Raw genomic sequence first — 18383 nt, 5'->3', positions numbered from 1 at the left:
TTGCAAAGGATATCTTGTTGAGTGGAAAAGCATAAAACCTTATTCATCAATTGATACAGCTAAATCCATAACTATACTAAGGATACAGGAGCTACATAAACTTTATGTTGGGGAAAAATATAGCTTTTCCTGTAGAAAGTACATTGATAGCCAAAGTTTTCAGACAGTAGAACAAACGCTGTATGCTTCCATGTTCTTGGAGAGTCATAGAGTCAAAGAAGTACAGCACATAAGCAAACCCTTCAGTCCAACCTTTGCCAATCAGATATCCCAACCCAATCTTGTCCCACCTGCCAGCGCCCGGTCCATATCCCTCCAAACCCTTCCAATTCATATACCCATCCAAATGCCTCTTAAATGTTGTAATTGTAGCAGCCTCCACCACTTCCTCTGGCAGCTCGTACCACCCTCTGCGTGAAAAAGTTCCCACTTAGGTCTCTTTTATATCTTTCCACTCTCACCCTGAATCTATGCCCTCTAGTTCTGGACTCCCCCACCCCAGGGAAAAGATTTTGTCTATTTATCCTATCCATGCCCCTCATGATTTTATAAACCTCTGTAAGGCACCCCTCAGCCTCCGACGCTCCAGGAAAAACAGCCCCGGTCTATTCAAATTCTCCCTCTAGCTCAATTCCTCCAACCCTGGCAACGTCCTTGCAAATCTTTTCTGAACCCTTTCAGGTTTCACAACATCTTTCCGATAGGAAGGAGACCAGAATTGCATGCAATATTCCACAAGTGGCCTAATCATGCCACAACATGACCTCCCAACTCCTGTACTCAATCCTCTTGACCAATAAAGGAAAGAGTACCAAATGTCTTCTTTACTACCCTATCGACCTGTGACTCTACTTTCAAGGAGCTATGAACCTGCACTCCAAGGTCTTTTTGTTCAACGGACCTTACCATTAAGTGTATAAGTCCTGCTAAGCTTTGCTTTCCCAAAATGCAGTGCCTCCCATTTATCTAATTTCACCACCATCTGCCATTCCTCAGCCCATTGGCCCATCTGATCAAGATCCCATTTTAATCTGAGGTAACCTCCTTCCCTGTCCACTAAACCTCCAATTTTGGTGTCATCTGCAAAATTACTAATTATCCTTCTTATGCTCACACCAAAGTCATTTATATAAATAAGAAAAAGTAGTGGACCAACACTGATCCTTGTGGCACTCCACTGGTCACAGGCCTCCAGTCTGAAAAACAACCCTTCACCACAACCCTCTGTCTTATACCTTCGAGCCAGTTTTGTATCCAAATGACTAGTTCTCCCTGTATTCCATGAGATCTAACCTTGCTAACCAGTCTCCCATGGGAAACCTTGTTGAACACCCTACTGAAGTCCATATAGATCACATCTACTGTTCTGCTCTCATCAATCCTCTTTGTTACTTGTTCAAAAAACTCTATCAAGTTTGTGAGACATGATTTCCCACGCATAAAGCCATGTTGACTATCCATAATCAGTCCTTGCCTTTCCAAATACATTTACATCCTGTCTCAAAGGATTTCCTCCAACAACCTATCCACCACCGACGTCAGGCTCACCAGTCTATAGTTCCCTGGCTTGTCCTTGCCACCTTTATTAAATAAACCATTTTAGCCAACCTCCAGTCTTCCGGCACCTCACCTGTGACTATCGATGATACAAATATTGCAACAAGAGGCCCAGCAATCACTTCCCTAGCTTCCCACAGATTTCTAGGTACACCTGATCAGGTCCTGGGGACTTATGCACTTTTATCCGGTTCAAGACATCCAACACTTCCTCCTCTATAATATGGACATTTTTCAAGATGTCACCATCTATTTCCCTACATGCTATACCTTCCATGTCCTTTTCCACAGTAAAATACTCATTTAATATCTCCCCCATCTCCTGGGGCTCCACGAAAAGGCTGCCTTGCTGATCATTGAGGGACCCTATTCTCTCCCTAGTTACCCTTATGTCCTTAATGTATTCATAAAAACCCTTTGAATTCTCCTTAACTCTATTTGCCAAAGTTATTTTATGTCACCTTTTTCCCCTCCTGATTTCCCTCTTAAGTACACTCATACTGTCTTTATACTCTTCTAAGGATTCACTCTATCTATCCTGTCTATTACCTGACTCATGCTTCCTTCATTTTCTTAACCAAACCCTCAATTTCTTCAGTCATCCAGCATTCCCTATACCTACCAACATTTCCTTTCACTCCAACAGGAGTATACTTTCTCTGGACTCTCATTATCTCATTTCTGAAGGCTTCCCAATTTCCAGCTGTCCCTTTACCTGTGAACATTTGCCCCCAATCAGCTTTTGAAAGTTCTTGCCTCATACCATTAAAATTGGTTTTTCTCCAATTTAGAACTTAAACTTTTAGACCTGGACTATCCTTTTCCATCGCTATTTTAAAACTAATGGAATTATGGTCGCTGGTCCCAAAGTGCTCCCCCACATTGACACCTTAGTCACCTGCCCTGCCTTATTTCCCAAGAGTAGGTCAAGTTTTGCACCTTCTCTGGTAGGTAAATTCTCAGAAACCTGCCAAGTAGTACAGGGGAATTCTAAAACTTTACAGGTAAAATGAAAGAAAGGACAAATGAAATATGCTGCAGTCTGAACACTTCACAGAATCATAGAAATATTATGGCATAGAAGGAGGCCACTTGGAGGCCACTTGGTCTATCATGTCTGCACCAGCTCATTAAACAAGCATCAATATGTATTGCCAATCTCCTGTTTTTTCTGCATACACTTGCACATTATTTATAGTCAAAGATCACAAAACACCAGATTATAGTTCAACAGGTTTATTTGGAAGTACAAGCTTTCAGAGCACTATTCCTTTGTCAGGTAGCTGGTGGAGTAGGATCATAGAACACAGAATTTCTAGCAAAAGAACACAGTGTCATGCAGTGATGCGATATATTGAATAGGAGGAGCAATGGTCCAAAAGCTTGTACTTCCAAATAAACCTGTTGGACGATAACCAGGTGTTGTGTGAATTTTTGACTTTGTCCACCCCAGTCCAACATCGGCAACTCCACAACATTATTAATATTCAAAGAATCATCCAATTCCCTCTTCAATGCCTCAATTGAACCTGTCTCCTCCATATTTCCAGGCAGTGCATTCCATACCCTAACTACATGCTAACTGAAAAAAGGTTTTTCTCAATTCACCCTACCTTCTTTTCCAGATTTCTTTAAATCTATGTCCTCTCTTTGTTGTATAATTTATGAGTGGCAACAACTTCTCCCTGTGCACTTTATCCAATCAACTCATGATTTTGAAAGCCTCTATTAGATCTCCTTTCAACATTTTTCTTTCCAAGGAGGACAGTCCCAACTACTTAATCGATCCTCAAAACTGAACTTCCTCATCCCTAGAATTATTCTTATAAATCATTCCTGCATTTCTCCAATATGTTCTCATCTTTCCTATGACATGGCTATCCCCAACCCTAACCCTATTGCAGGTGAGAACTGTATACAATACTGCAGTTGAGCTCTTATAAGTATCTTACATATGTTCAACATCACATCCTTGGTCTTGTACCCCATTCCCTTATTAATAAAACCAAGGATATTGAACTCCTTACTTACTCATCTTTCTACATATCCTGCCACTTTTTTCCTACCAAAATGCATTACGTGTCAAAATACAACTCATTTGTCACCCATATATCCATTGCACCAACTTGTCTATGTCCTTCTAAAGTTCTACACTGTTCTCCTCACAATTTACAAATTATTCCAAGCTTTGTGTCATCTGCAACCTTGGAAATTGCCCCCTGCATTCCAAGAGTGAGATCGGTAATATGTGGTAAGGGTCCACCCTGGGAAGCACCACAATCCCTCTTACAAACTGAAAATTATATACCAACCATTATTCTCTGTTTCCAATTGTTGAGTCAAGTTATTTAATGAGCTATATGTTTTCTCACAAGTCTGTCACGTGGCATTGTATCTGAAAGTCCCAGTACACCATATCAATGAAATTATCTTCATCAAGTTTTTCTGTTACCTATTCAAAAAATACAAACAAATTAGTTAAACATGATTTCCCCATTAGAAATCCATATTGACACTTCCTAATCAACCTGCCTTTTTCTATGTAACTGGTAAATCTATCCAAAATAATTGTGTCTGGAAACTTTCTCACCAATGAAGTTAAACTGATTGGTCTGTAATTGTTAGACTTATCCTTACTATCTTTCTTAAACTGTAATGTTTGCAATTTTCCAGTTTTTAGGCACTTCCCCTGAGTCTAGGAAGGACTGAAAGATTGTGATCCCAACAATTCCCACTCTTACTTTCTTCAAAATCCTTGGATGTGTCTCATCTTGCCAACTTTAAGCACTACCAGTCTATCCAACACTTCCACCCTACCAAATGTGAATACTTCTGGCAACAAAGCATCCTCCTCTTTCACCACAGCCTGGCTAGCATCTCTCTCTTTGGCAAAGATAGATGCAAAATATTCATTTAAAATGTCAGTCAAGTCTCCTGCCTCCAGATGTAAATCTCTTTTTTGGTCCCTAATCAGCCATACTATCCTTTTAGCACCCCTTTATTATTTATATGACCACAAAGGCTTTGGGAAACCTCTATGTTGGCTGCCTGTATTTTGTCATAATTCCTCTTCCCTTATTTGCTTTCTCAGCTCCCCTCCTGATCTTTGATATTCCTCTTGGTTCTCAACTAGATTTTCTACATGTCACAGCCATAAATAAACTTTTTATTCCCTAACCAGTCCTACTCTTTTTGCCATCCAGTTTCAGGTGTCAGGTTCAAACATGAGAAGACGTTCTGGACATAAGTTTACTCGCTGAGCTGGAAGCTTTGTTTTCAGACATTTCATCACCATACTGTAACATCATCAGTGAACCTCCAGTGAAGCACTGGTGGTGTGGTCCACTTTTTATTTGTGTGTTTAGGTTTCCTTGGGTTGGTGATGTCATTTCCTGTGGTGATGTCAATTTGTTTTTTTTTCTCTCAGGGGTGGTAAATGGTCAAGTCAATGTGTTTGTTGATAGAGTTCTGGTTGGAATGCCATGCTTGTAGGAATTCTCGTGCATATTTCTGTTTGACTTGTCTTAGGATGGATGTGTTGTCCCAGTTGAAGTGTTGTCCTTCTTCATCTGAATGTAAAGATACTAATGAGAATGGGTCTCAACATCAACTAACTATAAAAAGACATGACCAATCCATATTCACATACTTAGTAAAAACTAATGAGGTCACCTACAAAATTTAAGGATATCTGTACAAATAAACCAGGGTATACTTTGGCCAGGAATGATGCGGATGTAGGGAAATCTACACTATTAAACAACATCCTTATCATCTAAGTCTGATGAAACAGGTTTAGATGAAAGTGGCAATTTAATATATGTTAGAAAAGCACTTAATTGAACCTCATCTAAACAGTTGATGTTCTCAAGTAATATTAGTTCACAAACCACATGGGTTTACTGGATTCTGGATAAATTGCTAGAATATAAATGCAGTTGCAAAAACAAATTCATATCCAATCCTTCAATTAGAAGATTGTACCATTAAGGTTAGTAGTGCCTCATACTAAAATTGATATATTGAAGGCATATTGGCAAGGATCATTGACATCAATAGCAATTTCATTCACCAAATGAGTTGCATCAATGCCAAGTCATGCCATTCTGGTCTAAAAATGCGTTAGCCTCTTTCCAAAATCTTCTAAAGCAATTATAACTAATGAACCAAGTTGTAACTGATGTTCCTAATTGTGTAGTTTACTGGATGATGTATTAATAAACAGCAACACCTAGAAAGAATATACAAAACATTTGGAAACCTTATTTACACATTTACAGTTCGCTGATCTTGTGGGAAATCTTGCCAAAAGCAAATTCCTGAAGGTACAGGCAACTTATCTATGACACATTGTAAAGCATAGGTAAGAATTGGCAAGGACAGTGGAAGCAAATTCCTAAATTTAAATGGGAAAACATGAGATTTTTAATGATGCGTGCCTTCCATCAAAAAATCTGCAAATGTCGTACAATAGCTGCTCCCTCATAGATTTATTGCAAAAGCAGGCAAAGCCTATGTGGTTAATCCGTTTTTGAGGAGCTGATGGTAATTTTAACAAATGAATTAACTTTGGCTGCTCCTAACTTCACTAAATTTTTAAAGTAACATAGATGTGTGGGCAGTCTTATTGTAAGAAGATGAAATGGGCAAAGTGAAGGCAGGTCGTTTTGTAAGAAAGGGAAACCCTCAGATTGCAGCAGTAGTTTGGGAGTCTAGACCTCTGGCCTTGATAGACTTGGGGCCTGGACTCTTGGTAGTAGCTGTGCACAGAGTGGGGATTCCTGGCAGTGGTAGGCCCCGAGCCTGGACTCTGCCAGCAGTAGTAGAGCTGAGATTTCCTGGGGCATCAATGTCAGTGTTGCTGTTCCTGGAGCCGGGCTCCTTGAGGTCTGAAACATCTTCCAATCACATTACAGAAGCTGTGCTTGAAACCCCAGTTTGAACAGAAGATGAACTCTTATTTAAGTAATTTCTTTTTATCCATGTTGTAACTCAAAATGGTGCAGGATTGTGGCGACAAAACACTTTTCACTGAATCTTCACGACTTAAGATAGAATCATACAATCCTTACTAGCTGTTTGGCCCATTGAGCCCACACCAGCCCTCTGGAGAGCATCCCAACCAAACCGACCCCATCCCTGTATTCCAACATTTCTCACAGCCTGGACACCATGAGAAATTTAGCATGGCCAATCCACCTAACCTGCACATCTTTGAACTGTGGGAGAAAACTGGGGCATCTGGAGGAAACCCATGCAAACACGGGAAGAATCTGCAAACTCCACATAGACAATCACCCAATGTTGGAATTGAACCCGTGTCCCTGGTGCTGTGAGACAGCAGTGCTTACCACTGAGTCACTGTGCCATCCCTCCACTGAGCCACCATGCCGCCGCCCCATACCAACCTACAATGTGATAATAAATCATTCATTCAGTCATTATATTGGAAAAGCTAATATCATTCCTGATGCACAATCAAGAATGTAATGATTTTGGAATCATTTAGCAATTAAGAAGGCAACAAAAAGTAGTGATATATGTAGGAATGATGATATATTTCCAAGTCAGGATAGTGAGTAGCTTGGAGAGGAAATTGGAGTTTGTAGTGTTCCCATGTATATCCTGCTGTTGTACTTCCACATAGCAGTATTATGGATTTGGAAAATGTCATCTAAACAACCCTAGTGAGTTTCTGCAGTGCATTTTGTAGATAGTACACATTTCTGCTACCGAGCATCAATGCGAAAGGGAATGAATGTTTGTGGATGTGGTGTCAATCGAGCAATGTGTTTCACCTGGATAGTTCTCGAGTATTGTTGGAGCTGTATTCATGCAGGCAAGTGGGGAGTGTTCCACTCTATTTCACTTGCACTTTGTAGATAATGGAAGGTTTTGGGGAGTCAGAATGTATGCTACATTTGGCAGGATTACTAACCTTTGAGCTGCTATTGTCACTAGTGTTTATGTAGCAAGTCCAGTTCAGTTTCGAGTCAATGGTAACCCCAACAATATTGATAGACAGGGTTCAGTGATAGTAATGACATTGAATGTCAAGGGGCAATGGATAGATTCTCTTTTACTGAACTGAACATCTATGGTGTTCACCACTAAGAAGATGAATACAAATTATTCATGTAATGTCTCCACCATTTCCTTTTTGCTCTTAGCATTTATTTTCCCATTGGCATTGGGATTCAAATATACTTTCATTAAAACTTTGCTTTTTACATGGCTATCCATGATTTTCCAAATTATTTTCACTCTCATTATCATTCCTTTGTCCCTTTTTTGCTGAATTTTAAAATCCTCCCAATCCTCTGTGTTTTATATTTTTATATTACTTCTTTACTAATACCAGGAGTTTTAGAAACACGAGAAACCTCTTCCTGTAAGCTAATACCATCTTGCACTTATTTTCTTATCTATGATTGGACCACCTTTGATCATGGTCTCGCTATTCTTTAAGGAAACTTATATGTGTTGGTAATTTATAAATCAATTATTTAATTATCATTGCTTACCTACCATTATGTTTTAAAATCTAATTTCTCAGTCTACATTAGCCAGCTCACTCTTTGTGCCCCCATCATTTGCTCTGTTCACAATTAAAATGCTAATTTTCAATTTAAAATCTGTCAAACTCAGTAGAAATATTTAACTTCACTATTCACTTGATAGTCTTTTACTACAACATGAGATCTAGATTGCTCACTCATTGATTCCTCAACATTATTATCTAGAAAATAATTTCCTATACATTCCACCAACTTGTCCTTTACAACCTTACTGCCAGTTCATTTTCCTCATTCCATCTGAATGTTAAAGTACCTCATGATTATTGTAATAACTTTGCTACATCGTGTCTATGGTTCTTTATTTTCTTTTTCCCTAATGTCACTTTGAAGCCCTTTGAAGTTGAAGCCAACATACTATTGAAAAGAATATATTGTTACAACATGGCAGTGAACCCCTCGACCAATCAAACCAAACACCCAGAAAAGCTCATCTGACCTCTTAGTCTGTTAAAGTGTGAGTGACAGAGAGCACACAAATTCCACTATTTAAAGAAAAAATATCAATTTATTCTTTAACTCTAAAAGTGAACATTGAACAACAACCTTTTACAACTCTAAGCCTCCTTTCTCCTAACTGCTTGTTATCTGCCTCCAAATCTATAACAATATATTGTTCCAATGACCACTCGTATTGAAATTACATCAACTTAATTTCAAAAACCAGACAGCAGCTGTTATCTCCAGTGTCCTCCTGTAAGTCTCCCTGGGTCGGCTTTCATCTTTTGCTGCAAAGATGTTTCATATGAAAAAGGTACCTTGGATAGAGGGCATTTTTCTCGCAGTTACTCTGGCGATGGCAGTTGGTCGCTCTCTCTCTCTGGCTAACTCTCAAAATTTCTGCCTCTTTATACCCCAAACCTTGGATTGTCTCATTGGTTTAATGTTGGCAAAACAGTAAAATTCAAATTCAATTTTGGTTTTAGTATCTTGGGGCATAATTTAAACTGAGTGGTTAAATTCAAGCTGTTGTGAAAACATAGCAACCAAAAATAAACTACTTGTTTCACAGCCAAATGCTACATATTTTTCAGTTTTGCAGAACACTGAGACTGCGAGTCAGTCACATGAGAGATGCCTGAAAGCTCTCAGTGCAAAACAGCTTTCACTCTCTCTTAAAGGTGCAGCACATGCCTTCAACTTCATAATAATATTGTTTATTTGGATTTGAATTTGCAATCATCTATTCTTACATTATTTTCATCGCAGTTGCAAAGAATGTTGTAAATCATGGATTTGATGCCAAAGTGTTTTCCTGGAAATTGGAGAACTCTGGTTTCACAACAGAACTTTAATGTATCACTGTATTATTGTATGAATGATAAAGCTTGACAAAGATTATTTGGGGATTACTCATTAAATTGGTTGACTTAAAGAAAAATAATATGCAAAGTAATAAAGTCTATAAGCTGTGAAGAGGAATTGATAATACAGATGCAAAATGTTTTATACTGAACCATTAGCACAGAACTGGAGGATGAATGTGAAGTTAGTGTGCCTAGCACAAAAGTTGAGATTACCAAGTACTCCTAAAGATTAATGGATATAAAGAATATGTTTCCAGTAAAAAGAAATTTAAATTATGTTAAATAATAAATTTGGAAAAAAAGTATTTTCTTTTGTTGAAGACTTGTTAGGTGTTTTCAGTTCAATGTCAACCACATGTTATATGCCTAGTGTCATATAAAGACCACACATCTTCACTGAATGTCAAGGGTGATACAGAAGGTTTTATTTAACTGTTAGCAAGTAGTTTAAAATCCAGATGTTTTTATTAGTTGAATTTAAATTCCTTCATTGTCAGATTTGGATTTGAATTGGAGCAGTTATTCAGGTTCTTGAGTTCTCTAGTCCAGTAACGTTACCATTGTGCTCTGGTCCTTCTATATGATTAGGAGCAAAACTGAAGACTTTACCAATATAGAGATGGCTGATTGTAACAAAAAAGGAAATAAAAAGTTGACTAAAAGATAAAGATAAAAGAAACTGAAATTAAATGTAAAATAAAATGTTTTTTAAATTTAATCCACACATAACAAATGGAATATGTGATGATGTTGTCACTTAAAGAGGTTATTTTGTTCTGGTTTTTATTTGAGGAGTGATGGTAAGTGAAAAATGAAACTGATAAGTGAAAATGACTTCATTAAACAGATTGGGAGGCCCTAAAAACCTGTATGGGTGTGTCCAGCTCTCACAAATCCAGATCTCTGTGTTTTGATTCTTTTCAGTAACATGAGAAAATAATGGAGTCTCAAAAGAGTTGGAAGCTTCAGTGAATGTCTCTTGGCTGCTACTCTCTGTGAAACTTCTATTGATGTTTTTTCCTCCTGGATTGGAGAACTGCAGGTGAAAATCTGTGTCTGAATTTTCCTTTTTGCCAAGGGATGTTACTATAATGGAACAGTAAACTAGAAAAAGCTATGGTATCTATTATTATGTTAAATTTCCAATCTATTAAGTTATTCTAGTTTGTCTTTCTTTGATTGTATTTTAACTATTGTGTTTAAATAAATTGTGTTTTGCTTAACATTGTGTATTTTGACCAGTCGTATTGCATCTGAGACACTTCAGATCTGCCTTTGAATTAAGAAAAGTTTACAGTCTAGTTTGCCTTCTTAAAATATTTTTGAGGGGATCTGATCCGATCCATAACAAACATGAACAAATTAGACTCCACACTTGCAAAAGCTAATTTCCTCTGTCAAAAGGAAATAATTAAGACTTACTATGACATTGACATTTCGATAGATACATGAAAAGGAAAGGTTTGAAGGGATATTGGCCAGGAGCAGGCAGGGTGGGACTAGTTTAGTTTGGGATTACATTCAGCGTGGGCTGGTTGGACTGAAGGATTTGTTTCTGTGCGTTATGACTCCATGACTCTATGAATTGAAAGCAAGCCTGTTGTATTCTCAGCTGCTGGTACTACAGAACTTCATCTAGGAGACTGGTTAGCAAGGTTAGATCTCATGGAATACAGGAAGAACTAGCTATTTGGATTCAGAACTGGCTCAAAGGTAGAAGACTGAGGGGGGTGGTGGAGGGTTGTTTTTCAGACTGGAGGCTTGTGACGAGTGGAGTGCCACAAGGATCGGTGCTGGATCCTCTACTTTTTGTCATTTACATAAATGCTTTAGATGTGAGCAAAAAAGGGATAATTAGTAAGTTTTCAGATGACACCAAAATTGGAGGTGGAGTGGACAACGAAGAAGGTTACCTCAGATTACAATGGGATTTTGATCAGATGGGCCAACGGGCTGAGAAGTGACAGATGGAGTTTAATTTAGAGAAATGCGAGATGCTCCATTTTGGGAAGCAAATCTTAGCAGGAATTATACACTTAATGGTAAGGTCCTCGGGAGTGTTGCTGAACAAAGAGACCTTGATTCATAGCTCCTTGAAAGTGGAGTTGCAGGTAGATAGGATAGTGAAGAAGGTGTTTGGTATGCTTTCCCTTATTGGTCAGAGTATTGAGTACAGGAGTTGGGAGGTCATGTTGTGGCTGCACAGGACATTGGTTAGACCACTGTTGGAATATTGCATGCAATTCTGGTCTCCTTCCTATCGGAAAGATGTGAACCTTAAAAAGGTTCAGAAAAGATTTACAAGGATGTTGCCAGGGTTGGTGGATTTGAGGGGGGCTGAGGGGGTGACCTTATAGAGGTTGAAAAAAATCATGAGGGGCATGGATAGGATAAATAGACAAAGTCTTTTACCTGAGGTGGGGGAATCCAGAACTAGAGGGCACAGGTCTAGGGTGAGAGGGGAAAGATACAAAAGGGACCGAAGGGGCAACTTTTTCATGCAGAGGGTGGTACGTGTATGGAATGAGCTGCCAGAGGAAGTGGTGGAGGCTGGTACAATTGCAACATTTAAAAGGCATCCAGATGGGTATATGAATAGGAAGGGTTTAGAGGGATATGGGCCAGGTGCTGGCAGTTGGGACTAGATTAGGTTGGGATATCTCGTCAGCGTGGACAAGTTGGACTGAAGGGTCTGTTTCTGTGCTGTACATCTCTATGACTCTATGACGCTGGCATGACTGGCATTGCCACTCAACCATCCCCGTGAGAGTGATTTGAACAGTAGGTTTCTGAATGTAAGTGATAATGATAATAAACACACACTCCCTTGGCCGTATTAGGGCATAGGCATGGATTCATTATTAGTGTTTAATGCAGAAGTTTGGCCTTTATTCATACCTGTTCATCAAAGCACTTTTAAATGAAATAACAATCCGTGTAAATAGAATCAATGAAAACGTTCTTTGTTCACCATGGCCAACTTGTTTGAACATATAGATTAACCTGAAACTTTTCCTTACACTTAATGGGTCAAATTGATGTCTTATGTTAGTTCAAGAATATACCACTAACTCTGTCTACTGAAAAAATACTTCAAAGAAATCCATATTGTTCATTCGGTCTTCACTTTAATATAAATGATCTTTCTTAATATAACATGATTTACAAATGAAGAGAAATTTATTTTGCTTTAATTAAATAATGTGTGTCCATAAACGCACAAAGAACAGTGACTTACTAAGTTTGGGCAAGAACACAGCTGCTGCCTGTGTTTGCATACTCTGCCAAAAACAGATGCTATGGGACTACTCCATTGGACAGGTCTGAGTTTAAAACTCCAGCTGACAGTGCTCTTCAGCAGTCTACTCTGCCCTCTCGCCCAAACAATAAAACCATGAAATCTGGTGATAGGATGACCGAAGACATCAACTTTGATTTCAGTGAAAATAAAACCTTCAGAGAAAAGCAGAATCCAAATCTGTTTGTTCAGAAATTGAGCAGAAGATTTCATTAAATTGGAGCCCATCTCACACTGAGAATTTTCTAAGTCCAGACACAAATTTCTATTTGCATTTGCCAATGTACATATCTCCTTTTTTAGCAGTGAAGGTTTTTACCAAGTTTAAGGCCATTTCAGTTCATAAGTTCATAAGATATTGGAGCAGGATGAGGCCATTCAGCCCAGTCTGCTCCTCCATTCAATCATAGCTGATATGTTCCTCACCCCCATTTTCCTGTCTTCTCTCCATATCCCTTTAACCCATTACCAATTGAAAATCTGTACAACTCCTCCTTAAATTTCCTCACTATCCCAGCAACCACTGTACTTTGCGGTAGTGAATTTCACAGATTCACAACCCTTTGGGAGCAGTAGTGTCTCTTCAACTCTGTTTTAAATTTGCTACCCCTTATCCTGAGACGAAGGCCTCTCGTCCGAGAACGCCCAATAAGAGGATTCATCTGCTCCACATCTTTTTTATCCACAGGGTAATCCAAGATGGAGGACGGGAAAAATTTCTGGCTGTAACAGCTTCTCCTTTTTTGAGGTATTTTAGGAGCTGGAGGTGATTTCCTCAAATGCCAGGAGCAGCAATTACTGTTTTAGATGCTGTTGCATTCTTTTGGAACTTTGGGGGAAAAAAAAGTCAAAACAAGAGTAGTTTTAAAAGGGAGAAGAACAGACAAAGGAAGCACATGATGAGGTCAGTGCAGAGGAGAGAAAGAGAGAAAGAAACTGATATCAGAGTGAACCTGCACAGTACTGCCTTTGCTGTTTGAATTCATGTATCGCTGGACATCGAAGTGCGTCTGGGAAAATTAACAAACAGTGAAATTCACAACTGACCTTGGACAAACTGTATGGGTGAAGTTCACAGCACAGAATCAGATAAGTGAATTATTTTAAGCGGTCTACAGAAAGTCTGCAGTAGTGAGTAGAGTGGGTACTTTCTTGATTATATGTTTTTTGAGATATGTCTCTTGATTAAACTAAAATATAAGCCATAACTATTAATCTGACCTGGGGCAGTGTTTTGTAGAGGAATAAGACAGTGCTATTTTCTAGGTCTGTAAATTGTGAAGGAGTAAAAATGGCCTTTAATAGAGAGATATGTGCTTCTTTCAGATGTGGGAGTTTAAAGAGAGTTTAAAGGTAACTGCGGATTATATCTGCAATAAATGCTGTTGGTTGCAAATCTTATCAGATCAAATGGATTGGTTGGAGAGACAGTTAGAAGCAATGAGAAATTTGCAACAGCAACAGTATGTGATGGATGGCAGTTATAGGAAGGGGGGAAAGTCTCAGATACAGTCACATAGCTGGGTCAACTCCAGGAAAGGTAAGAGAGGTAGGCACCTAGTGCAGGTGTGTTCTTGACCTTTGCTGTTCTTCATCCTCAGAAGAATTCATACACTGAACAAATGCTTTTTCCTAACCATATCAAACATCAAAGAAAGTAAGTGCAAAACACTTTAATGTACTCACCCTCACATTCCGGATTCCTCGACCATTCCTGAACCTTCTCGCGACCTGCAAAACCGCTCGGACACAATTGCCCACGCGGCCGCTGCAGCCACCACCGCCGCAGTGAACGGTGACGTCACTTCCGCCCCCACCGCCGTACGGACAACAGCCACCACCAACCATGCAGCCTCCATGATTGCCACCCAGACAACAGCCTCCACGATCGCCAGGAAGATCATCGCCGACAGATACGCGGCTGCCGCGGGATCCAAGGCTACCGGGACCAGCCCCGTTTCTGCCCGGTGCACCACTTCCGCTCCCAGAGCTGCCATCGCCACAGCCATTTCCGCCTCCAGTGACGTCACTCACCTGCTCAAGGACCACACCACACGCTACGCCACTCCCACATCGATCTCCGCCCCCATGTCGATCTCCGCCCCCACGTCAATCTCCACCCCCACGTTGGTCTCTGCCCCCAATACCAACTCCGCCCTACTACCAACTCCGCCCCTACTACCAACTCCGCCCCCACTACCAACTCCGTCCCCACTCCCAGCTCCAGCCCCACACCAGGTCCGAGGTCCTAGCTCCCAGCCCTGCCATATTTTCTCCATCCCTCCAGACCTCCCCCTCTCTGAGGATGAATGATCAGTCCTTAGCAGAGGCCTCACCTTCATCCCCCTGTGCTCCCGGATCAATGAGTTCGACACGCGGCTAGACATCGAGCATTTCTTCCACCACCTTCGCCTCCGCGCCTACTTCTTCAACCAGGACTCTCGCCCACACTCTGACGACCCCTTCTCCCACCTCCAACACACCCCATCCATCTGGATATCCTGTACTGGCCTCTTGCCCGCCCTCGATCTCTTCGTATCCAACTGCCACCGCGACATTGACCGCCTCAACCTGTCCACCCCTCTCACCCACTCCAACCTCTCACCCTCACCACACGTAGCCCTCCACTCCAACCCCAACTTCACCATCAAACCGGCAGACAAGGGAGGCGTGGTGGTAGTTTGGCGCACCAATCTTTACACCACTGAAGCTAGACACCAACTCACGGACACCTCTTCCTACTGCCCCCTTGACCATGACCCCACCTCCCATCACCAAACCATCATCTCCCAGACCATCCATAACCTCATCACCTCAGGCTTCTCCCACTACTGCCTCCAACCTCATAGTCCCACAACCCCACACTGCCCATTTCTACCTCCTGCTCAAAATCCACAAACCCGACTGCCCCAGCCGATCCATTGTCTCAGCCTGCTCCTGCCCCACCGAACTCATCTCTGCATACCTCGACACTGTCCTGTCCCCCTTAGTCCAAGAACTCCCCACCTACGTTCGGGACACCACCCACGCCCTCCACCTCCTCCATGATTTTCGCTTACCCGGCCCCCAACACCTTATCTTCACGATGGACATCCAGTCCCGAGACACTTCCATCCCCCATCACGAAGGCCTCAAAGCCCTCCGCTTCTTCCTCTCCCGCCGACCCAATCAGTACCCTTCCACTGACACCCTCCTTCGACTGACTGAACTGGCCCTCACTCTTAACAACTTCTCCTTCTGATCCTCCCACTTCCTTCAAACCAAAGGAGTAGCCATGGGCACCCGCATGGGCCCCGGCTATGCCTGCCTCTTCGTCGGATATGTGGAACAGTCCATCTTTCGCAGCTACACTGGCACCACCCCCCACCTTTTCCCCCGCTACATCAATGATTGTATTGGCACTACCTCGTGCTCCCACGAGGAGGTTAAACAGTTCATCCACTTTACTAACACCTTCCACCCCGACCTCAAGTTTACCTGGACCATCTCAGACTCCCCCATCCCCTATCTAGACCTTTCCATTTCTATCTCAGGCGACCGACTCAACACAGACATTTACTACAAACCGACTCCCACTGCTACCTAGATTACATCTCCTCCCACAGCTACCTAGATTACACCTCCTCCCACCCTTCCCCCTGTAAAAACGCCATCCCATATTCCCAATTCGTTCGCCTCCACTGCATCTGCTCCCACGAGGACCAATTCCAATACTGAACAACCCAGGTGGCCAGCTTCTTCAAAGACCGCAATTTCCCCTCCGATGTGGTCGACAATGCTCTCCACTGCATCTCCTCCACTTCCCTCACCTCCGCCCTTGAACCCTACCCTTCCAATCGCCGCCAGGTCAAAACCCCACTGGTCCTCAACTTCCACCCCTCCAAACTTCGGATACATTGTATCATCCTCCATCATTTCCGCCACCTCCAAACAGACCCCACCACCAGGGATATATTTCCCTCCCCACCCCTATCAGCATTCCGGAAAGACCCCTCCCTCCGCGACTCCCTCGTCAGGTCCACACCCCCCCCCCCCCCCCCCCCACCAACCCAACCTCCACTCCCGGCACCTTCCCCTGCAACCACAAGAAGCGCAAAACTTGCGCCCACACCTCCCCCCTCACCTCCCACCAAGGCCCCAATGGATCCTTCCAAATCCATCGCAAATTCACCTGCATCTCCATACACAACATTTACTGTATCCATTGCTCCTGATGTGGTCTCCTCTACATTGGGGAGACAGGTCGCCTACTTGCAGAATGTTTCAGGGAACACCTCTGGGACACCCGCACCAACCAACCCAACCGTCCTGTGGCTGAACACTTTAACTCCCCCTCCCACTCCGCCAAGGACATGCAGGTCCTTGGCCTCCTCCATCGCCAGACCCTGACCACATGACGTCTGGAGGAAGAGCGCCTCATCTTCCTCCTAGGAACCCTCCAACCACACGGGATGAAGGTAGATTTCTCCAGCTTCCTCATTTCCCCTCCCCACACCTTATCTCAGTCCCAACCCCCGGATTCAGCACCGCCCTCTTGACCTGCAATCTTCTTCCCGACTCTCCACCCCTACCCACTCTACGGCCTATCACCCTCACCCTCACCTCCTTCCACCTATCGTATTCCCAGTGCCCCTCCCCCAAATTCCCTCCCCCTACCTTTTATCTCAGCCAGCCTGGCACACCAGCCTCATTCCTGAAGAAGGGCTTATGCCCGAAACATCGATTCTCCTGCTCCTCGGATACTGCCTGGCCTGCTGTGTTTTTCCAGCACCACATTTTTCAACTCTGGTCTCCAGCATCTGCAGTCCTCATTTTCTCCCTGTTCTGTGACTATACCCATTTCAAACAAGTATGCTTTTATGGAAAATGTAGGGGGTGATGGATTCTCAGGGGAACGTAGTACGAACAGCCAAGTTTCTGGCATTGAGACTGGCTCTAATGCAACAAGAGGTACGTCGGGTTCCAAGAGATCAATTGTGTTAGGGGATTCTCTAGTCCAAGGTACAGACAGACGTTTCTGTGGCCAGCAGTGAAAAATCAGAATGGTGCGTTGCTTACCTAGTGCCAGAATCAACTGTGTCTCAGAGACAGTGCAGAATATTCTCACGGGGGAGAGGACCCAGCAAGAGGTCATTGTCCACATGAGAACCAACGACATAGGAAGGGAAAAGGTTGAAATTCTGAAGGGTGATTACAGAGAGTTAGGCAGGAATTTTAAAAGGAGGTCCTCAAGAGTAGTAATATCTGGAATACTCCCAGTGCTATGAGCTAGTGAGGGCAGGAATAGGAAAATAGAGCAGATGAATGCAAGGCTGAAGAGCTGGTGTATGGGAGAAGGATTCACATTTTTGGATTATTAGAATCTCTATTGGGGTAGAAGTGACCCGTACAAGAAAGACGGATTGCGCACCCAAATTGGAAGGGGATGAATATACTGGCAGGGAAGTTTGCTAGAGTTGCTCGGGAGGATTTAAACGAGGAAGGTGGGGAAAGAGATCAATCTGAGACTGGTACAGTTGAGAACAGCAGAGAGTCAAACAGTCAGGGCAGGCAGGGACAAGTGGGACTAATAAATTAAATTGCATTTATTTCAATGCAAGGGGCCTAACAGGGAAGGCAGATGAACTCACAGCATGGTTAGGAACA

This window comes from Chiloscyllium plagiosum, unplaced genomic scaffold (genome assembly GCF_037043375.1).
Source record: "Chiloscyllium plagiosum isolate Xiang-an unplaced genomic scaffold, Cpla_swu_hap1 HiC_scaffold_18, whole genome shotgun sequence".
NCBI classification, from domain to species: domain Eukaryota; kingdom Metazoa; phylum Chordata; class Chondrichthyes; order Orectolobiformes; family Hemiscylliidae; genus Chiloscyllium; species Chiloscyllium plagiosum.
Note: the sequence above shows the minus strand (reverse complement) of the source record.